General features: G+C 39.0%; 1 long non-coding RNA gene and 1 pseudogene across 1 annotated transcript; one reads left to right on the top strand and one right to left on the bottom strand.

Annotated features, from left to right (window-relative positions):
- The first annotated feature begins 7,587 nt into the window (after positions 1-7,587).
- Positions 7,588-10,405, top strand: LOC125357550 (annotated as a pseudogene).
- Positions 10,406-13,505: 3,100 nt separating this feature from the next.
- Positions 13,506-25,539, bottom strand: LOC125357733. Its single transcript, XR_007212191.1, has 3 exons — positions 25,529-25,539; positions 15,116-15,118; positions 13,506-13,611 (listed from the first exon to the last, which is right to left on the bottom strand). It is a non-coding gene; the product is annotated as an uncharacterized LOC125357733 (long non-coding RNA).
- Positions 25,540-25,793: the final 254 nt, after the last annotated feature.

The raw sequence follows: 25,793 nt of genomic DNA, 5'->3' as shown, positions 1-25,793 counted from the left end.
GTCATCCTTTCATCTTACCTTTTATACAGTTCAGGTCTCAGTAGCTAGTTACATTATCCAGTTCATTTCACACTCCCCTAGGAATGGGTTCTGGCTAAATTCTTGGCACGAATGGAATTTGGCTGCTCTAATTCTGACTCTGCTTTGAGAAATGGCCTGGAAGCATGCTTTCAGAGAGAGGCTGCTCCCTCAGCTCTAAACTTGTGAGATAATGACAATTATAGACAATGTCAGCTTTTTACCTTGGCCTAGTTTTCCTGTCTGTATGATATTTTTTGAGAGGGGCCAAAAGGTCGACCTAAAACAGTATTTTCCTCTTCTCCAGCTATAATTTCGGATACCCTCAATACTGGTGTTTCCATTTTAGGGATTTGGAAAGACTTGTGAATTGTAACCAGGTAAAGGTATAGTGTGATTTGGCAGGGGGAATGAGAAGAACCAAGATCAATAGTGGACATATCTACAGCAATTAATTTATGTTATTGTGTGCTGAGTACTATTATTTGTTTCTACGTGTTGTCAAGACTGGAATGTGTAGCTAAGGATGCACAGGGACTAGTCACTTGGATGAGTGAAGATGGATGTGATTAGAAAAGATAATGCTGAGAGGGGGCTTAGTTTAGGTATTTATGTGGAGTCTTTGGAAAAGCAGACTATTGAGGGGTAGAAGGCAGAGGAAGATGTGATAGAAACTACCTGCTTTATGGTTTGCTGAGGATGACTGCTATGATTTGGATTGATAGTCCTCAAATTCCTCATTATTCCTCTAACTATTACAAGCTTGGTTCCCTGGGTGGTAAGAATGGGAGGTGCTGTGGACCTTAATAAGGTAGTGCCTTATGAGAGCCACTTAACTCATTGGAGATGTGCTCCTGAAAGGGATTGTGGGACTCAGGCCTGTTCTCTTTTTGTTTTCTTTTTTTTTTTTTGGCCAGTCCTGGGCCTTGGACTCAGGGCCTGAGCACTGTCCCTGGCTTCTTCCCGCTCAAGGCTAGCACTCTGCCACTTGAGCCACAGTGCCGCTTCTGGCCATTTTTCTGTATATGTGGTGCTGGGGAATCGAACCTAGGGCCTCGTGTATCCCAGGCAGGCACTCTTGCCACTAGGCCATACCCCCAACCCCTCTTTTTGTTTTCTTGATTTGTGAGAGGTAAGTACTTTGCTTGGTCATATCCTCCCATTATGACATGCTGCCTTGACCAAAGGCTCAAGGCAATGATCTTGGACAGAAACCTGCAGAATCATAAATCAAAATAACCCTTTACTTTTTTTTCTTCTGTCGGTTGTAGGGCTTGAACTCAGGGCCTGGGCATAGTCCTTGAGTGGTTTATTGGAGATAAGACTCTTATAGGGCCTTTTCTGTCTTGGCTGGCTTCACATTGTGATCCTCAGATCTCAGCCTTCTGAGTAGCTAGGATTACAGGCATGAGCCACCAATGCCAGCTTTTTTTTTTTTTTTTTAAATAAGTGAATTGCCACAGGAATCCTTTTATACTAAAGTGAGACTAACTAACTCAGTGACTGCAGGGCCCTCAAACTTGCCAGAAGGAAAATAAGAATCACGTTTTCTTTCTTTTCTTTACTATCCCAGGAGCAGGCCCAGGAGCAGGAAATGGTGATTACAAGTTTTAGGAGAATTTTTTAAAAAACTCATAGATTAGCCACAATAAAGAACAAGAAATTGGGAGTATGAATTCAAGCAAGATGGAGAAGTGGGATATTTGGGGAATAGGAGAGGTCCTGGGGCTTGAAATCAGCGCTTGAGCGCTGTCTCTGAGCTTCTTCTGCTCAAGGCTGGTGCTCTGTCATTTGAGCCACAGCTCCACTTCTGGCTTTTTTAGTAGTTTATTGGAGAGAAGAGTCTTCTGGCCCTTCCTGCCTGGGCTGGCTTTGAACCATGATCTTCAGATCTCAGCTTCCCGTGTACCTAGGTATACAGGTGTGAGTCACCAGTACTCAGTGAGGGATCATTTTTTTAAAGGTGAAAAATGACAGATTGGTCCCTTCTGCTGTAGAGAAAATTCAGATTGTTGCTTTAGAAAAAGGCACCATTTTCCTTTTCCACCTACTAGACTACCAGTTCTAATAAGGAAGTTTCAGTATTTTTATCTTTATAATTTCAGAAACAGTAGTCCATTTATTTCTAATAATGTCACTGAAAAATACCAGTAATTATATAATGACTGCAGAAATCACATTTTTAAATGAAGAGGAAAATGTTATTTTTTTCTTATTATATGTCTCCCAATTTATATGTAATTACCAGCCATAAAAGAACCTTCCTGGTATGCCTAATAACTGCCTTTTGTCCTTGCATGAAAAGTCGAGTTTTTTTTTTTTCATTGAGGGTTTTGTTCTGTTCAGCTTATTTACGGCTGGTTGGGGAGACAGAGGCAGCTGTTTTATAGCATATTACACAGGCCTTCCTCTGACCAGGAAGTGTATTGCTCTGGGAAGCAACTGACTGTGCTTTTTGCCTCTCAGGCCCAATGCAAGCAGAGAGAAATTGGGAAAACTAGTGGAGATCCACCAGTACAGACAGAAGTGGCTATTGATCAAAAAGCGTGGTTGCTTGAAGCCAACAATTTCTAATGACCTGCCATTCCTCTCATTGATAGATAATACCACACAATATATAAACACGCATGCCTTTTTCTACTTGGTTTTGTTGGCTCTTTCCTCCTGCATGGAGTATCCTTTGAAAACCAGAGAGGAAATTACAAGTAACAAAATAAAACAGAGTTTTCTTTTTCCATTTAGTGATGGGATCAAGTGGTTATACATGCCTGCCATTTCTTCTTTGCAAGAGTAATAATAATAATTTTCCTCTTTTTCTAAAAATTAAATTTTATTGACAAGGTGTTGTGCAAAGGGGGTACAGTTACATAATATGGTAGTCAGTACATTTCTTGTGCTATCTTACAATAATTTTCTTCTTAACTACCAATAAAATACAGCCTTTTCTCTTTTCACAGATGTGTTATCTATCTGTATTTAGATAGCTGACTTTATTTATTTATTTATTGTCAGTCATAGGATTTGAACTTAAGGCCTGGTTGCTGCCTCTGAGCTCTTTTGCTCAGTCTAGTCTAATTTTTGGTGGCTAAATGGAGATAAGAGTCTCATGGACTTTCCTGCCTAGGTCATCTTTGAACTGGAATCTTTAGATCTCAATGTCCCGAGTAACTAGTATTGCCCAGCAACTTTACTAATTTAAAATGGATTTGGTCAAGAATTAGTAAGGTCTGGATGGTCCCACAGGATCCATTTTCTTTTTCTTTTTCATGTTAGAAAGCTGTTTGCTAATTGGACTCTAACTGTGAGGATCCCTGAGAAGTTGTGGCAGTTGTATCTCTCCATGCTACTCCTATATCTCATCAGATCACACTACAGAATCTCATTGGGAAAAAGGATGACAGGGCAAGACCAACAGGGCCAGCCTAAAAGAGAAACCACAAAATTGTTTTACAGAGATGTCGGTTCATCACTCACATAGAAGCTCCAGGCAATGCAAGTGACATTCCAAACATCGCTCTCTTTTTTTTCTTCCCTCTCTCTCTATACTAAGAATGCTTGTATTAATTGACAGCAGATAAAAGGTGAAGGAATACAATGCACACTACCTCATGTTAAAGCATACAGGTAAAAGACTGAATTCTTATGTGAAATAAATGGCTTTCCACTTAATAAACTGGAGTTGTTCCAAGGACATCTTTTCATTAATGGAGCAGGTGCAGGCGAAGTTTTGAGAAACTTGTACAGTATTTTAAAAAATAAAACATCTAATTAACAAGCTTGAAAACAGTGGAGCACTTGAAGTGGGAATAAAACAATTGTTTTATATCAAACAGTGCAAATCCAATTTGTGAATGCAACTCTATTGAAAAGCTTTAAAATATTAATAAATTGCTGTGGGCTTTAAAAAATGAAGTTTTAATTTTCTTTCAAGGTTTTCCCTTGAGACAAGTTCTAAACCAGAAAAGATGTTAAAATGGATGTGAAAAAAATAGTAGATTCTTTTCAAAGGTGCAAAAACCTTATTTAGAAGACAGAAAGACGAGTTAGAGTATTTATAAGCACTAGAAAAAATAAACGAAATGTAAACACATTATATGTGAACTTTTTAGAGTTGATTGTAATTGTAGTTTGTATCATGAGTCTTTCCAACTTGTTCTTAGTACTTAAACACTACAGATTTGGAAAAATAATGTAATATTAAAGGTATCTGGTTATTGCCCATGGGATTAAACCATAAAGAAAAGTACCAAAGTTTATTTTATGAAAACAATCTTGAGAAAGATACTGTTTTAAGATAAGAAAACTTCAGATAAAGGTTTAACTCCTTTTACATTGAAATTTTCTTTTAGTAATCTTGCCTAATTCTAGCCTTTTCTTTCGAAGGATCTGGTTGCACTACAAGCTACGTGTTTGCAAAGTGCAGTGCTTGCAGGTTTTCAGGCCACTGCTCTGGTCAGGAACCTTAAAATTTCAGGGTAAGGTGCCCTGAAAAGTGAATTGGGGAAATCCTTGTAATGATAGCCAGGCCTTTCACCAAAGTACTGAGAAAGGACAGGCCACCAGCGCTCCTTTCTTTGTGACTTCTGTTTGGAAGAATGCAACAAATAAAAGTCACTGAAGGGTTTGTAGGAAAGTCAGCCTGCTCTGTGGAAGCTTAATGAGATTAAAGAAAAACCTGGTTCTCTTTTTCTTTCTGATAATGCCTCATTCCCCAGAATTCTGAAGCACCAGGAGAAAATTAAATATACACAGGATAATGTTTCCACAGGTACTCACCTAAAAACTCAAAACAGTGTTTATCATCATTAGAAGTGTGGGCTATTCTTTAGTCCATAAATCTTAATAGCTGCTCTTCATTCTCATATTGAAGTTAAACACAGATAGTGGTTGGAGTAAGAGGAGATGCTCAATTTTCCTTTTATGAAAACTGAAAGATCCAAATTCTATCTGCATAATTTTTGGTCTTACAATGACAATATCTGGACTCTGAGTGTACCAATTTGTTTTGGTTAGAAAACAGCTATCAAAAAATGAAAAATAGAGTGAAGCTAAACAGTTCAATACAAAGCACCTGATGTGTTCTGTGCTATTTATTACATTGTATCAGGTAAACGATCATAGTAAGTACTCCCTTTTCTTAAATGCATGCTGCTGTTTCTCTTTAAATAAATTTCTCATTACATTGCTCATGTCCTCTGTGTTTTATATAGATTTCAAGTCTTTTAATCTTTCTGAATGGTTTTGCCTTGTGATCCATTGGTTCCCTTTATCTACTGTCTGCTTATTTACTTATTCTTTGTAGTCCTGACCCCTTCCACTTTTTTTTCTTGTTCTCTGAACTCTCAATCATATCAATGCTGGGGATAAAAGACACCCCCCCCATACCATGTACAAAACTCCATTATGTTCTCAAACTACTAAATAAAAAGTTGTGCTGATTGGAAGACTTGCTGATATGAGGAGACTGGCTCATTCAGTCTACTAATTTCTTGTTAAGAGTTGCTACAGTATTGGAACTATAATCCTCAGATCTCAGGCTCCTGAGTAGGATTGCAAATATGAGCCACCATTGCTCCACTCTGCCTCTCCCCTTCCCCTTCCCTGACCTACCTCCTCCTCCTCTTCTTTTCTTGTGGTATTGGTGTTTGGTCGTCATTGCTCTATCACTTGAACCATATCTGACTTGCGGGGTGGCGGGGAGGGGAGGGTACAGATCTTTTTACTTTCTTTTCAGATAAGGTCTTTTGCCTTTTGCTTAGGCTAGTCTGGGCCATGATGTTTTTCTATTTATGCCTCTCACATAGCTGGAGTTACAGATGTGCAATTGTATCTTGAGATAAGGTCTGGCTAACTTGTTTTCATGGCTGGCCTTGAACTGGGATACTATCTCTATCTCCCAAGTAGCTGGTATTACGGGTGGAGTGCTGAATTTGTTTGTCTTCCCATTGTAGATGTCATTTCTGTTGTTGCTTTTGGTGGGTTTCTGTGTGTTGCATATTATTCCTTCAGTCTACAGACCAGCGCTAATAGTCAAATATAAAATATGAAGTTGCCGGACATTCAGGAGGCTCAGATCTGAGAATCACGGTTTGAAGCCAGCCTCAGTAGGAAAGTTTCTGAGACTCTTTTCTCCAAGAAACTATGAAAAAGCCAGAAATAAAGCTGTGGCTCAAGTGGCAGACTTCTAACCTTGAGCAAAAAAGCTCCAGGGACAGATCCCAGGCCCTGAGTTCAAGCATCAGGACTGGCATATAAAAAATAAGAAATAAAGTTTTCTAATAGTGATATTGAACAAAGTAAAAAAAAAAAGCCAGGTAAAATTATCTTTAACAGATAGGTGCTGGTAGGTCATACTGGTAATCCTAGCTACTCAAAGCTGAGGATGGTGGTTCAAAGTCAGCCAGGGCAGGAAAGTCCATGAGACTCTTATCTCCAATTAATCACAGAAGAAAAAAAAACCTGGAAGTGGCACTATTGCTCAAGTGGTAGAGTGCTGACCTTGAGCAAAAGAAGCTTAGGGACAGAGCCGAGGCCAAAAGTTCAAGGCCCAAGATTGGTAAAAAACAAAATCTTTAATGATACATTATATTTTAAACAATATATAAAATATAATTTCAGCATGTAGTCAGCATATCAACATTAATGACATTTTTATGTTCTTTTTTTCATTACTCATTGGAATCTACTGTATATTTTCCTTTAGCTAGCACCTTTGAATTTAAATCTTTTTTTTTTTTTTTTTTTGGTGCCATTGAAGCTTGAATTCAGGGCCTAGGCACCATTAGCCTTTTCTCTCAGGGCTGGTGCTCTACCATTTGAGCCACAGCTGTACTTCCCGCTTTTTACTGGTTAATTGTAGATAAGAGTGTCATGACTTTCCTGCCTAGGCACGCTTCAAATAGCAGCTCTCCGACCTTGGGCCTCTGAGTGGCTAGGATTACAGTCATGTGCCACCAGCATCTGGCTAAATGCTCCATTTTTTATCATATACTTTTCCTTTATTTAGATTGCTTAAAATTTGTTGTTGCAGAAGTAGATACATGTAAGCAAGTTCCACATTAAACCTTTTCCCAATAAGTAAACTGATGATCAGTTTTTAAATTAAAATTAAAGTGAGATTAAAATTCTAGTTCCTCAGTCTCACTGGCTCAAAAATTGTGTAAGGTTTTGGCTTCTGTACGGGTCACTGTGTGGTCACTCTGCTACATTAGGACTCAGATAGGTTATATAGATGAACAGTCTTGTCCTTCCTTCAAGAGTTGGAGGGTTGAGAGGAGTACAAACGAACGAAATATTAGAGTTGTTCTTTCTCTCTTCCTATGGAGTGACGTTATAGCTGAAAAGACTATTGTGATTGCTTTTTACAATCAAATAAGGCACATTTCATTTAAATTGTAGCTTTGATCAAATAGCCTCATATTTACTGATGTGCAGTTTCTAACATTAAAATGTATACATTTGTCAGTTATTGGAGCTCCTTGTGAACATTGTTTGAGCTTCAGCTTTCTGTCTCATTTCATCCCTTCAAATAAACTCGCCTTTTCTCATTATTTTCTGCTATTGAGCCCAATGTTGCACAGAAAAGTTGATTTGTTAATTAGTTTAATCGCCTCTTCTCATAATGGCGGGGTAAGATTGGCGGAGGAAGCTTGTTATCAGTCGGAACTACTGGTAAGCAGTAATTACAGATAATGACGCTTTTGTCTTGCGGTATTCTGAAGATTGTCTTGAACTCCTGGCTGAATTAGTAAATGGACTGTCATGGTGAATTCTCCCCTGTTTCTTCTTCAACTCATCCTCTACACTCCCTCCACCAATGAGTCAAAATTGCAGCTTGTTAGGTCGAAGCTCATTTGAAGTCTCAATTTTCTTGAGTATTCAGCTCTCATGTGGAAGTGCCAGGTGCTCAGCCGTGGCCACAGCACTTGCCTTTGGCTTACGGTTCCTACTCAACTGGCATCCAACAAGTCTTTGATTTTCCTTTTGCTTGAAGAGGCATCGGTTGTCTTGACAGCCGAGCTGAAGCTCTGTCCTTGTACTTTGATGCACATTGTGGTACAATCTAATAATCAAAGTCATTTGTCAAGAAACAGGGTGTTCACACTTCCCTCTGAAGAGATTGGAATAAACAGCAGATTTTATGTGGATGTACGCCAGAAGAGCAGCCACCATGATTTAGGAAGAAAAAAGGTGCTTGGAATGCAGAGCCCAGCGTAGGTTTTAAACTAAGATTGCATCTTTACATTTGGTTTTCAGCTAGGGACTATTTTGACTCCCTAGAGACATTCGGCAACATCTGGTGACATTTTCAGTTTTATGACTAGAAAGAGAAGATGCTACGGACCTCCAGTAGCAGGTTGGGGCTTGGGATGCTGCTGTCATCATATGGTATAAAGGACAGTCCTTTGCAATGAAGAATGATTTAGTCCCAAATGTCACCAGTGTGGAGATTGAGGAGCCTTGCCTCATACCATATGCAGGGAGCATAGTGGCATATTTGTTTCCTGTTCTCTAGTAGTCAATAATAAGACTGTTTATGGACAAGAGATAAGAAATAGAAATATGGAATAATCCTCCCCTCTTTTTTTTTTGCTGGCCAAGGATCTTGAACTCTGACCCTGGCTGCTGTCTCTGAGCTCTTCAGCCCAAGGCTTGTGCTCAATCACTTGAGATGCAGCACCATTTCTGGTTTTCTGGTGGTTAATTAGAAATAAGAGACTCAGGGACTTTCCTGCTTGGTCTGGTTTTGAACTGTGATCCTCAGATCTCAGCCTCCTGAGTAGCTAGGATTACAGGTGTGAGCCACTGGTGCCCTGCTGAAATAATCCATATTTTAATTTTTTGTTTGTTTTTTCCAGTCCTGGGGCTTGAACACAGGGCCTGAGCACTGTCCCTGGCTTCCTTTTTCTCAAGGCTAGTACTCTGCCACTTGAGCCGTAGCTCCACTTCCGGCTACTTCTGTATATGTGGAGCTGAGAATAGAACCCAGGGCTTCATGTATGCTAGGCAAGCACTCTACCAGTAAGCCACATTCACAGTCCTCTGTGCATTATTTTGACAGTAGGTGAGGAAGGTACATATTTAGGAAGAAGATACTCCAGATTAAGTGATCAAAGGATTCAGACTATGTATAAAGTAACCTAGGGCTTCATGTAGGTGAGGCAAGCACTCTATCACTAGGCCATATTCCTAGCCCCTAATCCATATTTTTAAAATGACAGAGTTTACTTTTATTTTAACCCCTGACATCAAACATAATGGATGCAACATACTAGGCACTGACATGCTTCAGAGCCACCAGAAAATCTGCTAACCGCCCCATGCTCTCTCTTTGTCATGCTTCTTTGTTATTTATTTCTAACATCTGCATACCAGGGAGACCATGTGCCATTTGTCTTGTGTGTTCTAGACTTGTGCAACCGTGCTCTCTCACAAGCCAGGCAAAGCTATGGGGCCCATGAATGCTATCATCAGATATGTGTTGGCTAAATCCTATTTGCATCATTTACTTCTTTAGGTTGGGCTCCTTTGTGGGAAAAGCACTAAGGTAATTTTAATACCAAAATCAGTCTCATTTAGAACAAATTGGAGGGATTCAGATATGAATATACTCCATAACAGTAAAGAGCTTGGACAGACTTATTTCTAAGAGCCTCTTGTACTGAAGTAGATCTGGAGTTTGGGGCTAGCATTGTCTTAGAACCCATATTCACCATCCTTCCTAATGCATTCTGAATAGCAATTTATTATAGGTACTTGCAGGGGAAGGATGGCATATTTTAACATCTTTAAATATCTCCACAGGTCACGTTACAAATACTGACTAGAAAGGTGGTGATTTTTAATCTGTCACTGAACATTCTCTGGCAGAGGCTCACTGAGCATGTGTGGGTATTACTGCATTTAAAAAATATTATTATTATTAGGCGTCAAGGTTACTTCGTGGAGCCGGGGCGCTGGCCGCGCAGGCCGTGAGGGCCCGTGGCCCCCGTGGGGCGGCCGCGGTGCGCTCCATGGCGTCTAGAGGTGGTGTTCCTACTGATGAGGAGCAGGCTACAGGGCTGGAAAGGGAGATCATGATGGCCACATGAGAGGGACTGGACCCTTATAATATGTCAGCTCCCAAAGCAGCTTCAGGCACCAAGGAAGACCCTAATTTGGTTCCATCCATCAGCAACAAGAGGATAGTGGGCTGCATTTGTGAAGAAGACAACTGTACTGTCATCTGGTTCTGGCTGCACAAAGGGGAAACTCAGTGATGCCCAAGTTGTGGAAGCCACTACAAGCTGGTGCCCCACCAGATAGGTCACTAATGTTCTCAGAAGGTGCTGAAAGGTTCTTCTTCCCAATAAAGACTAGCCATTGCTTTGGCTCCTCCTAAAAAAAAAAAAATTATTATTTTTTGCCTATTCTGGGCCTTGGACTCAGCGCCTGAGCACTGTCCCTGGCTTCTTTTTGCTCAAGGGTAGCACTGTGCCACTTGAGCCACAGCGCCATCTCTGGCCTTTTCTATATATGTGGTGCTGAGGAATTGAACCTAGGGCTTCATATATAGGAGGCAAGCACTCTGCCACTAGGCCGTATTCCCAGCCTCTGTATTACTGCATTTAAACTACAGTCAGGATGATCTTTCTAAACTCAGATTTCATCTGTTTGTAGAGTCTTTCAGTGCTCACCAGTACCTGAGACCCAGAGGAGAAACGAAGCCTGGTTAATAATTCTCTTTTGTGAGGTGTGTTATTTTTTTCACCTTTTTTTCAGGTCCTGCTTTCAGCACTGTCTGTTCCAGCCGTACATGAAGACTTCTTAGAGCCATGCTCCTTTGCTTTCACACGTGGTGTCCTCTGACTGAGCACCCTCCACCCGATCTATGTTTGACCATTGGCTTCTTACTTATCTTTCAAGTGTCAGTTCAAGGTGTGTCATTGGGAGTTTCTTCTATGCTTCTTCAGGAGGTGATGCCACATTTAGCCTACCTATCTCATGGTATAACACCATTGCGTTAGTGCAAACAATAACAGTATGTTTCTCATAAGACACTTAGGCATTCGCATCTGTAAACCTGTCTATAAAGATTAGGCATTATTATTGAGAATCAGGGTTTCAAATGTTAGGAAAGTGGAAATGCTACTCAAAAATCCCTTCCTAGGTTTGTGGCAATTGAAAATAGCATGCAGGAATTTGTTAAAAATTGTTTTTTGTTTTTTTTTAAATCACGTCCACTGATAGCATAGACAATGCCAATTGCATTTAATTCTACAAGAAAATACTTAAAACATATGCTTATTTCTGTTTTTATATTTCCTATAAAATAACAGAACTACTTCATCTCACACTCTTTGTTTTTAGCTCTTCTTTTTCTTAAGAATGTTATTATATACCTCTGTTTCCTTTCTCCACAGTCTGATATGAAGCTTGGTTGTTTTGTAGCCCTTGTCACTGGGAGAATGTCACAAGGGAAAGACAGAAAAGAGAAGGAGAAGCAGCAGGTTTGTAGGTAATTACTACTTTTGTGATACTGGACCTAAGTGGTAACTCTATTACAGTTTCTGCTGAACTCCTACTCTGGTCCAAGAGGACTTATTGTTGTTTCAGGGAGCTATGAGACTGACCACTTCATAGTCCTTTCTTCTTTACAAAATACAAGAAGATGGCGAGAATAGTATTCAGACATAGATGCTGAATATAATAGGAACAGGGAAAGACAAGTACAATGAAAACAGATGCGAATATATCTGTGTGTTTTTTAAAAAAGAAAATATAGATAATGCATCAACAATTTAAAAGGATTGTGAATTTTGAACCATGACTGATAGGTAACATGTATTATTATTTATTGTTTATCTATTAAGCTACATATTGATGAATAGGGAGCTTGTTAAGGAGATCACATTTCCATCATCCCCCAGTTCTTACTTTGATTGAAGAGTGCCAATTATTAATGTCTGTCTCACTGGCAGATACAGAGAGTAAGGACTGTATCCGGTGCAATTCTGTATACTAATTCTCTGTCAAGTACAGTGTGAGTATTGCATTGGTGACTGTAAAAAGGTAACAAATTTCTCTTTTTTCTCATGTGTTTTGATAGAATTTGTAATACTCTTAGCAGACCAAGAATGTTCTCTCTTTATTAAGTTGGTGTTTTGAAAATTGTCACAGCCTGTTTCATGTTTGTTTTTATTTTTTGCCAGTCCTGGGCCTTGGACTCAGGGCCTGAGCACTGTCCCTGGCTTCTTTTTGCTCAAGGCTAGCACTCTGCCACTTGAGCCACAGAGCCACTTCCAGCTTTTTCTATACATGTGGTGCTGAGGAATTGAACCCAGTGCTTCATGCATACGAGGCAAACACTCCACCACTGGGCCATATTCCCAGCCCTCACAGACTGTTCTTGAAAGTATTTTACTTATTTTATTACTTTCAATAGGTAAGGTGAACCCAAGCCATCCATTCCTTGAAGTATGATGTATTTTTCTCAAAGTATCACTTTTAGACCTAACTGAAAATCCTGTTTCATTAGCTATATATAAAGCCATGTTATTTTGGCTCTTGGACCAAAGATACAACTATATATTATCATTTAAAATCATAAACATGATTGAATGACATAAATCATATCTACTTGAAAAAATATTTAAAGGCTTTCAGATGAATTATTTGCACTTGAATATTATGGCTAGAGACCTGAGGGAAAGATTCTATCTGTTGTCTTTGCAGCATATACCCGCGAATAGATTGGCAAACAGGAATACAAGGCAGGAAACTTTGTTCTTTCACCTTACACACATGCTAAGAGCAGATTGAACTTGTACTGAAATGTTTGGTTATTATTATTATACATTAGTTGACCCTATAGATCAGAAAAACTTTCTTAGAAATGTTTGGTTTGGGATAGAGCTTCTCAGTGGATAGAAATAAAGTGATTTCAATTTTCTCCCATGGCACACAATTTGACTCAAGATTATATTCCTAGGAAAATGGAATTTTACAAAAATTCCATGAATTCATTAAAATGTCTCTGAAAGAGAAGCAGAATCATATTCTTCTTAGGTTTTTGTCTTAAGGGAATACTTGTTTTTTTTTTTACCCCCTTCATTTTGTTTTTATTATAGCATGTTTGCTTAATTTACAGCAAGCAGAAAATAAACTGGGTCTTGTTTTGATCCAAACATTGATGCCTTAAAAGTTGTATACAATATTTGTTAAAAAGAACATATAAAAATACCTTCTTAGAAGCTTCTATAAGAAAGAAAATACAAAGTTTACCCCCACAACTTTCCTCTTTGCTAGAACTGCAAACTACTGCTACAGTTTTAAATAGACTTTTTTGTTGTTTAAACTATACATCCAGGAAAATCTAAAAAAAAAAATTAAAGAAAGGTGCATATAAATGATTGCATAGCAGAACATGAACATTAACTGTGAATGGTAAAGAAATCGAAGTTAGAAGTACTACCAAATATAGAAAGGTTGTAGAATCAATCCTTTAAACACATTCCACAAACAGTATTAAAACCCATCTTTGTTCTTTACAGGCAGGGCCTAGACTTCTAAAACCAAAATTTAAAAAAGTAACCCTCCAAAAGAAATCATTTCCTTAAGGCAATACTTGTTTTTAGAAACAGGTTCCTATTTTAATCAGCCCCCCCTTCCTCCTCTTCCTCTTCCTTCTCTTCTTCCTTCCCCCTCTTCCTCTCCTTTCTACCCCTCCCTTGCTTCTCCTCCTCCTTTTCCTCCTCTTTTTCTCCCCCATCTCTCCTTGAGACAAGCTTTTGCTATACAGCTCAAGCCACCAGACCTAACTACTGTGTTATTTTCTTAAATTCAGGAAAAAGAAACTTTAAAATGAATATTGTATCACATTTTTATAGGGAAACCATACTTTATCTGAAAAACTTAAGAGTTATAGAAGCTTAGGGCAACTAAAACTTTATTATAGAAAACTTCAAAAACAGAGAAATGTGCACAAAAGAGAATGTTGAAACCCAATGATGTTTTCATCTCCTAGCTTCAACAACAACAAACTCATGGCCCGAAAGTGAAACTTATTTTCACTATGTAATGTCATTTCATCCTTCTTCCTTTATTTCATGATTACAATTTAATGCTAATTTTCAAAAATGTTCTTGCTGAGATGAGAAAAACGCTTAGAACAATGTTCTCCTCTTCTTGATCTTATTTGTGGGGAGTGACAGGACAATTCCATCATAAAGACAGCACATCTGCACAGTGGTGACTGAAACTGCTCCTGTCAGCTCCTCAGTTTGGTTGCTTTTTGCCTTGGTGAAAAGTACCTGTAGAAAACTGGTACAGTGGTTGATACCAGTTGCGTTTCCAAAGAGCAAGGCTTGACATTTTAGGTGGTGCTGAGTTAAGACACAGCCCTTTTTGTCTGTCATGGGGCTTGAACTCAGGGTCTGGGCCCTGTCCTTGAGCTTTTCTGCTCAAGGCTAGTGCTCTACCCCTTTGAGCCAAGTGACACTCCTGGTTTTTTGGTGGTTAATTGGAGATGAAAGTTTCTTGGACTTTCCTTTCCAGGATGGCGTCGAAGCTCGATCCTTAGATCTTATCCTCCTGAGTAGCTAGGATTACAGCCAGAGCCCCCAGCAAGATTCAGCCTTTTAAAGCGGTGGCTGTCGTTTCTTGAGCAGCTTGGCTTTGCATTGAGGGAGAAGATTGGTACTAAAGGAGCAAGGTTGACCCTGATAAACAGATGCACTGACCTTCTAGAAAGACACAGGGGAGCATGTTGCATCCATCTCTTTTCCCCATTTTTTGATGAAGTAGTGAACAGTAGAGACCTTTGCTCTCTAGGAAATACTGGTTCCTAAGTATCATCCCTTTGTGTTTTTGCCGTTTCAGTTATACATGTACAATGGAGAGAGTAGCTCAGGAGACCCTTTGGCCAAGGCTATTATTCTGTTATTCCATCTGTCTGTGGTAAACCAGAAAAAAAAATTCTGTGTTAAGTCTTGCCGTATGGCAGATTCTGTTCTGCAGTTGCTATTTTCCCACACTTACTTGAGGTTCTTTGCATATCTACTGACACAAAGGCCTGAGGGTCTCCTCCTGAGTGTGAGATACTTTTATATATTCAGACCCCCTGGCTTTGCCTCTGACAGATGCAAACAAACAAATAAGCAAACAAAAGACTGCTTAGAGCTGATTTCCAGCCGTGGAAACTGGTTGGTTCATTATAGTGGCATGGGCAGAGTTGTTAGTCATCTGCAGTGGGGCAATGTTTTGAAAAGAAATTTTAGGTTGATATATATTTTTAGTGGAATCTTTTGAAATGAATTATTTGTACTAAAGGAGAATATCATTGGGGCAAGTTATTGATTTCCTATGAAGGTCTGTTTAAATATATAACATGATTTGGTAATAGAAAAGCTCTGATAAATTTGGAGGAGACACTTAAAAATATTAGCTTGCATCTTATGATGGTACTTAACAGAATGTGGAAAAAGTATAGGTTTCTGTTCTATAAGAAAGGTTTTTTTTGTTTGTTTTTTTAAGGAAGAGTTGGTGGGGTTTGAACTCAGGATCTGGATGCTGTTTCTGATTTTTTTGCTCAAGGCTGGCGCTCTACCATTTGAGCCACAACTGCACTTCTGGCTTTTTGATGGTTAATTGGAGATAAGAGTCTTACAGACTTTTATACCCAGGCTAGTCTTGAACACAGCTCCTCAGATCTCAGCATTTTGAGTAGCAAGGATTATAGGCAGGAGCCACCAGTACTTAGCTTAAGCAATGTTTTAAATGACAGTGAGGCTAATGTTGACTTCCTTTGACCTAGTTTTACACTTACCTTATCTCATCTCATCTCAAAATCAAGACTAGTGCATCGTGTACAGTTAAAAGAGGAGAACGGAGCATCTATAACCTCTGGGTTATACATAGTTTCTATTTCTTTCAGCTACCCAACTTTGCCTAGCCATAGGATGGTCAGAGCAGCTTTCTCTTTTTTGTTGCAGCTTGATAACGGGTAGAAGATTGAAACCAATGATTGCATTGGCAACTCTTGAGAAGCTGCATTGAAAAATTTGTGTGTTTTTAGAATATGTAAGAAATCACATTATATTATCATTTCCCATTGGTAGGTCATTAATGGTATCTCTTCAAAAATCCACTTTAAGGTATAAGTGTTTTATTGATTCTATAGTTTCTCTCATGGGTAATAATTAGTAAATGTCTAGGATAGCCTTAACAGATGATTACAATAGCTCAATAGCTATGTGCATATGATCACATAAGATGGTGCTAAGTGAAATGAACTCCAAGTTATGGGAACAAGTGGTTTATCAGTGTTGTTGTTATTTTCTTTTTTTTTTTTTTTTGGCCAGTCCTGGGCCTTGGACTCAGGGCCTGAGCACTGTCCCTGGCTTCTTCCGGCTCAAGGCTAGCACTCTGCCACTTGAGCCACAGCGCCGCTTCTGGCCGTTTTCTACATATGTGGTGCTGGGGAATCGAACCTAGGGCCTCGTGTATCCGAGGCAGGCACTCTTGCCACTAGGCCATATCCCCAGCCCCTGTTATTTTCAATGTACTATGTGAAATTATGCCTTTTTCTTTCCTATGGTTTAACCACTGTTATCGCACTATTTGATTTTGGTACCCTGGGTATTGTATATATGCTTATATGAATTAGGAAGGGAAGGGGAACATCAAAATGGCGAGACAAAGGATAAAAGGCAAACCAATGCCACAGCAATATTCACAAGACAATATGTTGGAAATTAACTGTACAACTCAGAGAGGGAAGAGGGACTGAGGGGGAGGGAAGGTGGGAGAAAAAGAGGGAGGAAGTAACAAGTATGACAAGAAATGTACTCACTACCCTATGTATCTAAACCCTATGTATGTAACCCCTCTTTAATCACCTTGCTAATAAAATTAAATAAAAAATAATATAACATTTATTTATCTCTGAGTTAATTATGGAGTTTATGTCCTTCCCAATTAATTATCAAACTATAGATATCCTAATCCAAACAGTCTCTCTGTTAGAAAGTACATTGTAGTTACAGCATTTGCAAAATTCTTTCACACCAGTTAGTTACAAAGCATCAATAAATTACTTTTTTGTTTTGTTTTTGGTGCCAGTCCTGGAGCTTAAACTCAGGCCCTGGGTGCTATCTCTGAGTTCTTTTGCGCAAGGCTAGCTCTCTATCATGTGACCCATAGCTTTACTACCAGCACTTTTGGTGTGTAAATGGAGATCAGAGTTTCATGGACTTTCTTGCCTGGGCTGGCTTTGATTTATAAACCTCAGCTTTCTGAGTAGCTAGGATTACAGGCATAAGCCACTGATGCTGGGCAGAGCCAGAACACTTTCCATTGGAAGGTGGGATATCCAATTGCAGAAGGTGGAAATTGACACCAGAAAGAAGCAGTGCAAAGGGAAGTAAGGTTTTTCACTCAGGCCTCACTTCGCTGTGTCTGTCCCCATTTGGTCACATTTGGGATTCACTCAATTCCCCGTCCATTCAGTTGTGATAGGAGTGCTGGGATCACTTTACAGTGTGAGGAAATTGGGTCATCAGGAGCCAATGGCTGCTTTTCTTACAAGGGACCCTGTGTGTGGCAGCACTTGGATAATAAGAGTTGACTCTGCTATATCTCTCTCACAACTTTTGTTGTCAGGTCCTGTCTGCTGACATTCCAGCCTATATTGCAATCAGTTGTGATTTTTCCCATGTGCTCCATTTTCCTTAGCCTCCAAATTAATTTATTTGTCCATAATTTTGAAAGATTTTTCCCAAGGGTACTTTGATCCACAGTTTCAATTAAATTTAGTTTTGGAATAAAGCTAGATCTAAGGCAATGCATTATTCAATGCATAGTCATACTCTCCTTTGATATTTCCATCTAACCAAAAGATAAGTCACTGTATTGTTAAAATGGCATAGGGAGTTTTTTTTTTTTTTTGAGGAGAAGTCTGAGTGTTTAACTTTTCACTAGTTAATTTCCCAAGTTAATTGATTGTAGCTGGTTCATCTTGCCATCTGCCTCTTCCAGGTGGGGTTTTGCAGGAAGCTGGGACCATATCATGGCTGGACAGGTCGCTGGGAAGGTGTCTGTGGTTTTAAGGACTAGCATCTACTTCTTCTGTAGTGGCTCCATGTATGGGTAAAGTCTTGTGTAAGATGTTGTTCTCTTACAGAGTGTTGATACGTATTAACATACTAATGGCTCTGAGAAATCCTTCAGCAAAGAAGCACACCTACCTTTATTTATTTAATTCAGTGTTGACAAAATTTACTCAAACTGAAAGCCTACAAGGTGACCTCATTTATTAACATCTTGCACTTGCTTTTAATTATCAGGTTGTTGTACAAAAGGGTTACCATTCCAAAAGGCAGGTTCTGAGTGCAATTTTCTCTTTCCCATTATTTTTACATAATGCACGTTGGCTATAATGACTAAAAGTATCAAAAGAAGACTTTTGAACGAAATTTCTGACATAGGGTCGTTCTTTTTATGACATTTAAAGATGGCTTAATTTGAAATGCTTTTTCACAAAGCAGATATTCTCTCTTGTTCTGATGAATCTTATGTACTGGGTGTACTAATCATCTACAGAAAGTTCAGTCATGGTGTTTTAAGGGGAAAATAAACTGCATGTTATTTCTCTTGCTTTTTAATTCATATCAATTAGGTGTACAAGGGAATTTCCTTTTAACAAATCCATTTATGTATGTAATACTTCTTGATTATACTCATCCCTGTACCATTCTCCCTTCTCTCCTCTCCTTCAACCAGTTTTTCTTTTTTCTTTTTTTTTGTGGGGGAGGCATACTGGGAATTAAACTCATAGCCTTACATATTCTAAGCAAAGCTGTACTTAAGCCATAGTCTTAATCTTTTATTTGTGCTTTGTTTTTGAGATAAAGTCTTGCTTTTTTGCCCATGTTTAACTTGTCACAAAGAATACATTCTTGTCAGGAAACCTTGGCCTAAGTGGATCACAATGTGCACATTCCGATTGCACAGAAATGCTGTATAATGTCTCTCTTAAACTATATTTCGCTAGTAATGGCATTTTGTTTCTAACTTGGCGGTTTCCCATCATAAAGACCTTGCTTATCAAGAAAAGCAAAGTATATCTCACCTTTAGCTTTTCTATAACCAAATTTAAGCACAGCTGCAGTTACATTCTTAATTCTGCTTGAAAGTTATAGAAAGTTATAGAACTCAAAGCATGAAGCATCCAAACAACTATAAATAAAGCAATCTAACTCAGAATTAACATGTGATTTAGCTGGGCATGGTGGTGCATGGCTGTCATCCTACCTACTAAGGGCACAGAGGCAGAAGAATTGAAATTGGAGGCTGTTTTCAGTCTGATCATTTCTACAGGACTAAATTCAAACCTTCAGTGGAGTGAGAGTGTCATAGCAACTGTGCTCTGTCCTTTCCCCACTCCTTCCTTACTCTCTGCCCACATGGGGCCTCAGGACATTTTGCTTTTGCTCTACTCGCCACACTTACACTGTTGCTTATATATTGCAGTTTCTTAGATGAGTGCAGCCTTCATGACCACGATCCTTTGCCTCTCTATCTCTGTCCCTTTCCACACAAGGGTTCTGATCAGTTTAGCACACATTGGTGAGCATCACCTATATGTCCAGCATTGGGTTAAGAGCTGAGTAAATTAAAACGATGAAATGATGCCTCACCTTTCTGGGCTAATACACAGGAGGATTATTTAAGCCATAATGTGATATATGAGGTTAAATGTGCAGAGTTCTGTGGGAGATACAGAGATCTGTCAAGGGAAGTCAGGGATTTTTGTCTGGAGGAAATGAGGCAAATTGAGACTTGAAGGCAGAAATAACCTCAGGTAGAAATAACCTCACTGCAGGAAGGGTGCATTTTCCAGCTGGAAGAAAGTTTATGGACATAGGAACAAAAGCATAAACTATAGCTGTTTTTGTGTTGCTGAAGTATAGATTCTAAGGGCAATGATGCCTTCTGTACTCAGATTCAGTTCAGACAGGATGACTTTCTTCTCCAGAACCCTGAGATAAAAAGGAAGAAAATGACTCTGTCATCTAAAAATATTGCGTCATATGAAAAAAAGATGGGTGAGGTTTTTTATTTCATTGGGGCTCTTCCTAGTGTCCCCCTATAACTGAATACAGTCTATTGTTGGTGACAACTACTCTTACTGTAAGATGAGGAACATCTGGACATCACTATCTCATAGCCAAATGTTTCACGTAGTTACGCTCATCACTGTTCTGAGGTCGGAGTTCAAATATCATTTGCTCAGGCTCATGATTTATTCACAGATCTATTTCAGGGGCAGATAGTGTCTTAGGCACTGTGCATATGCTGATAAACAAAACAAAGGAGGTTCTTATCCCCTTGTCTTTTTAGTATGTTTTGCCTAGTAAAAAAATCAGAAACTGAAAAACCAATTGTGCTATGTACAATAATGTTATTTTCAAATATAACTACAGCTGGAGAAGTTACACAAATGAAAATATCTGCCAATAAGGTACAACTTTTATAGCTGTAACAACTAATAACCAAGTTAGTAACACTATAGTGCTGTAATTTTTTTGGTAAAATTAGAGAAAGATTGTTGTGAAGTCTACATTAGTAATCATCTTTTTATGAGGGAAAGCAATTTGCAATAAGAAAACCACAAATAAACTTTGTAGAACATTCAACTCTTTTCATTCAAAGCCTTGGGAGTATTTTAACTAAAGGCTCCATCTGTCAGTAGGAGAGCTACAGTATAGCATCTCAGAGGTTAGGTAATTTTGCCAGAAGCTCAACAACTACAGCTTGTGACAAATGACTGACCCCTAAGGCCACCAACCCTGGCTGCCTGGTGCTTTGCTTGGCCCCTGCTTTCTAGCTCCTATTCTCTTACTTCCGACCAGACTACTCCTCTAGCCTGAGGCAGGTATTTTCATTATGATCTATAATTAAGTTGAATGGACTTTGTAATTGAACAAGCATTATGCACTGGGGACTTTTGATGGGCTCAGCTTATCAGGATTTGAAGAAGCTTCAGGAGCAAGGGGAAGTGATAGTGGTGACAGGGGTGGGGGAGGTGGGGCTTACTTGCTCACTTTACTTGCAGGCCTTTACTGAACCACACCAGGAAGGATCTGCATTGAGAGCCCCAAATTGTTACTTCAATATTGCGTGAATTACAAACAAAAAATGGTGTTTTTAAAAACAAGGATAACCATGTTGAAAACAAACTATACAACTTGTGGTGGGCATGAGAGGGAAAAATTGGGGGTGAGCAAGGGAATAGGTGACATTGTCCAAAAAGAAATATATTCATTACCAGACTTACATGATTTCAACCCCTGAAAATCATTTTATTTTGTTTCTTTGGCCAGTCCTGGGGTTTGAACTCAGGGCTTGAGCACTGTGCCTGCCTTCGTTTTGCTCAAGGTTAGCACTCTGCCAACTTGAGCCACAGCGCCACTTCTGGCCTTTACTATATATGTGGTGCTGAGGAATCGAACCCAGGGCTTCATGTATATGAGGCAAACACTCTTGCCAGTAGGCCATATTCCCAGCATCCAAAAATCATCTTTGCAGTAACAATAAAATATTAAACAACAACAAGAGTCAATAGCTACAACAATGGAAAAAGCCTGATTAAGAAGACAAGCTTCCTAAGCATACTGTTTATAGTGTAATTTGTCCTTGTTGCAGGAGCCTTTCTCGTGATATGCCAGGGACAATCAGAACTAACTGGCATGAAGACAGTTTCTGCCTCGGTAGGGAGTACATGGAGTGAGCAGGAAAAGGGTGAAGCTACACATCTTTACCCTTTTTCCCTAAACTAATTATTTTTCACATTTTCTGTTGATCAAATTCTTACCCTATTCATCAATGTATGGTGAGACACTTTCCAGTGAGGCTGTTACTTAGAATATTGTGAGCGATGAATAAGGTTTAATGAGTTGAGGGGGAAAGAGAAAGAGTGTGGGGGGGTGAATAAATGTGTGTGTGAGGTAAAAGAATTTGCTACTGTTGGGTAATGTAATTATCTTTGTTAATAGAAAGAGGCCTGTAGCATGAATCATTCCAAATGTGCATTTCTGGGTTACTAGGAATTAATACTGTTGTACTTCACTCATTCAGAACCATTAATAACATGCTTTAAAAAATCACTTAAGAGCTAGCAGAAAACTGATTTGTTAAGTACAGTCTAGGTTTAGTACCAATGCACAGCCAATAGTTAGAAAACAATTGAATGGAGGATGCATGAATAAAGAGATATGGTTGAATCAGACCTGATATGAGAAGTAGGGATGATGTACTCCATGTAGAAGCAGAAGAAGGCTTGGAAAATTCATGCTTGCCAAGGGAATGGCCCCTGTATTATTCACCTTTCTTTTGCTGTAATAACATAATGGAGATTATCATCTTCTAAGGAGGTAAGGCTTATTCTGGCTCATCGTTTCAGAGGTTTCAGAGTCCATGGTTGGCCTGGTCCTATTGCTTGGCCCTGTGTGGCACAGTTCATGGTGGCCATGTGTGGCAGAGAAGGTTGCTCACTGAATAGCTGCTGTGAAGCATAAGACCTCCCAAAAAGGAATCAAGGTGACAGATCTTCTATCAAGGTCAGTTTCCCCCCCTCCCCCCACACAGCTCCAGGTACTCTGCTTTCCTTCCACTAGTCCTCATGTTGTAAAAATTTCTCCACTGCCTAATAGCACTAGTGGAAACTTTAGGCCAGTGTGAAGTCCACTTTAGTGGGTGGAAGGCATTTAGTGGGGAAGACATCAGTATTGGGTCCCTTGGGAAAAGGAACCACGGCTGTCCCTCAACTAAAGGTTGAAGAGGGACAGAGTAAAGAAGAGAATGTGGGGCAATTGAAGGCTGAGTGGTGTTTTGTCCTAGGCTGTCATTTCAGCATTGATGCAGAGCTTAGGTGGTGGGGGCTGCCTCTGAACAAGGCTACAGAATGGAAGCGTGTTTCAGATGGACTGGAGACACTTGGTGAAGACTTAGATGTGCAGAGGATGGCAAAAATGGGACTCAGAAAGTTCTTTGAATGATAGATCATGGAATTACAAGTACAGTGATCCAAAAATTTCAACAGAGTAATGAAGCCTTGCAATTAGGTTAAGTGTTAAGAAAAGCTAAGAGAATTGATCTCAGATTAAATGAGTGGTTCAGGATCTTATAAGAAAATCAGCAAAGTATGGCATGTGACCTTTGTTTTGAAGACTTGGTTTTCTAGGTCTTTCTGTACTTTGGATCTGTGAGGGAGCAAGATGGACCTTATTTCCCCACTAAAAACAGCACACACAGAATTATAATGACATGTGGAGGGATTCTTCTTTGTAATTAAAAATACTGTGTGAGGTGATGGAAGCATCAATTATTTTGGTTGTGGTAATCATTTCACAGTATGTATGTATATAAGGTCATGGTGCTGTATGTCAACTCTATACGATTTTTGCTGGACATTGGTAGCTCATGCCTATAATCCCAGCAATTTAGGAGGTTGGGATGTGAACATTGCTGTTGGAAGCCAGCCTGGGCAGGAAAGTCTGTGAGACTCTTATATTCAGCTAACTACTAAAAATCTGGGAGAGGAGATGTGGCTCAAGTAGCAGAGTGTTAACCTTAAGCTAAAAAAGCTCACTCTAGGTTCCAAGTAAGCTCCAGCACTGATAACACACACACACACACACACACACACACACACACACACACACGCACAGGCACACAATTTTTTCTTTGCCAAATAAACTTAAAATAAGCTGAGAAAAATGATGTTTTCTCCAGAGATCCAGAATTTCCAAACTGAAGATTGCTTCCTGTAGTGCTAGGAAACAAGCAGGGGAGAAGATTCTGCTTTTAACAAAATCCTACGTTTAAGGTTCATTTGGGTGTTTTTCCTTGTGGAAATTTTGGTGGCTGCTGGTACAGCAACTGTAGAGAATGCTTGCTATGAGTAAAAAAATGTACAGAATACAGAAAGTATGTTCATATCTATAAGAACCTTTGTTACTGTCAATCTCTAAAATTAGTTCAGTCTTGATTTTTTCCTTATTTTGACAGATTTGCGCTTTGCCTGTGGTTTATGTAATTGTGATATCATTAATTTATTATTAGGCAGCTAAGAAGAAATCTCATCAGACACACATTTCTTTAACTTTGTATTCTTCTTCAGAACATGTTTCAATTGTTAGCTACAGTCTGGTGGTTTAACTGGTTAAAGTCTGGGGCTAGAGTCTGAGGATGACGTTATTACACAAACAGCTACAGCACACACCATGTGCATTTATTCTGGATGTTCCAGAATGGATGGAAGGGGCAGGTGGTGAGTTTCTTATACAAAATTTAATAGCCAATTTTTCTGTATCTATTCTTATCAAAATGTCGACAATCATAGGACCCTCTCATTGCAATGTAAATTCATATATTGTAATATTTGTTTTGAAAATTTATATCCTGGCTCACCATATGAACATGTTCTCATTGCCTACTTGGGCCTTTAAGCAATTTGCAGTCTTTTGTTAGCAAATAAAGGCCCTCAGAGCCTCCTATTTTGAGGCCCAAGTTTACCAGCTGCTATCCACTACTGGGCCTCATTAGGGGCCTGCTGCTCTGCTGAGAACCACACCACATGCTGCACCCTCTCTTGTCTACATATTAGCCTGTTGCTGCTCCTTAAATTACCTGCTACAAAAGCTTGCTCTATTTCTGCATGGAGACCTACCACTCCTGTCCAGTTTGAAGAGGCTCTGTATCATGATCTCTCAAACTAATTAAGGTTCGTGGGCAGGCTACAGGTTGCTATAGAGGAGCCTTCCTGCAGGCAGATATCTACAAGGGTTATTATTATTTTTGGCAGGAGATGACTATTGCTGTAGCTTATGTTCAAAAGCCTCTTTTTAAAATAAAAAGAAATGTTGTCATGTGTTATGATTTATAGGATGCAAGGAATTGTTCATACCCAAAGTTATAGGGTAAAAGTAGTACATAATATGAATAAAAAAATTTGATGTGGAGCAAGATGACAAATACTGCATGTGTTTACTCTTATGTGAGATCTAGGTGAATGTAAAAGGTGGGCTGAGTTTTGTTTTTGGGGGGAGCAAAAAGAGAGGGGGGAGAAAAGGAGTAGGCATTGGAAGGCAAATACAATCAAATTATGTTACATAAATGTGAGAATAGGAAAATGAAACTCACCAAAAAATGTAAAAAGCCAAGCAGGGAGAGAGTGTGGTTAAGAAAGAGTAATAAAAGGGCTGAATTTGATCAAAGCACATTATATATGAATGTATAGAACTATCACAAAGAAGCTCTTTTGTATGATTAGTATGTGCTTATAAAAACAAAAGTATTTTTCTGCAAAATTGTTTCTAATGATAATTTTAGCATTTCTTTTTTAAATTTAATTTTTTTGTTAAGGTGATGTATAGAGGGGTTATAGTGACATGCATAAGGTACTGAGCACATTTCTTGAACATTGTTACTCCCTCTTTTAAAAATAAAAAAATTGAAGTAAAAAGCTGACAAAGTATTTCTATGAAGATTTATTGGAAATCATAGGTTGGGCTCAGTATTCACCTTAACTGGGCAAGATTTGCATTTTAAAATGAACACCGTTGCATTTTTCCAACTTTAAGAAGTATTTGTGTGCAATTTAATGGTTTAAGAATGAATTGAATAGTATCTATTTCCTTGTACCAAGTAACTAAAATAAGCTTTCAAGAAAAGTTCAGGATTTCTGAGAAAAGAAGTTTTGTATTTTAGTTATAAATTCAGAGAAAAGTGTTTCC

The sequence above is a fragment of the Perognathus longimembris genome, chromosome 9 (genome assembly GCF_023159225.1).
Source record: "Perognathus longimembris pacificus isolate PPM17 chromosome 9, ASM2315922v1, whole genome shotgun sequence".
Taxonomy (NCBI): Eukaryota; Metazoa; Chordata; class Mammalia; order Rodentia; family Heteromyidae; genus Perognathus; species Perognathus longimembris.
Note: the sequence above shows the minus strand (reverse complement) of the source record. Positions and strands in the feature narration are given on the sequence as shown.